This window comes from Acanthisitta chloris, unplaced genomic scaffold, assembly GCF_000695815.1.
Source record: "Acanthisitta chloris isolate BGI_N310 unplaced genomic scaffold, ASM69581v1 scaffold12251, whole genome shotgun sequence".
Classification (NCBI taxonomy): Eukaryota; Metazoa; Chordata; class Aves; order Passeriformes; family Acanthisittidae; genus Acanthisitta; species Acanthisitta chloris.
Genome location: NW_008656549.1, coordinates 7,135 through 7,375, shown reverse-complemented (window position 1 = coordinate 7,375; position 241 = coordinate 7,135).

Genomic DNA, 241 nt, shown 5'->3' with positions numbered 1-241 from the left:
GGATCCTGGGCCCCAGAGAGGACTTAGTCAGTTCTGCTGCTCAATGCTGCTCGTCTCTCCCGCCGGAGCGAGCGGTCACCGCACCAGCTCAGGTTTTGGGTGAGCCCTGGTGCTGCCCTGCCTCACGCCCACGCGGGTCCCGAACGGTTTCTCTCCCGGTGCTACCCAGGGCTGGTTGTGGACGGACCGGAGCGAACGGCCGGGCACAGCAGGACCCCAGCTGGAGGTTCCAGCCTCCTCG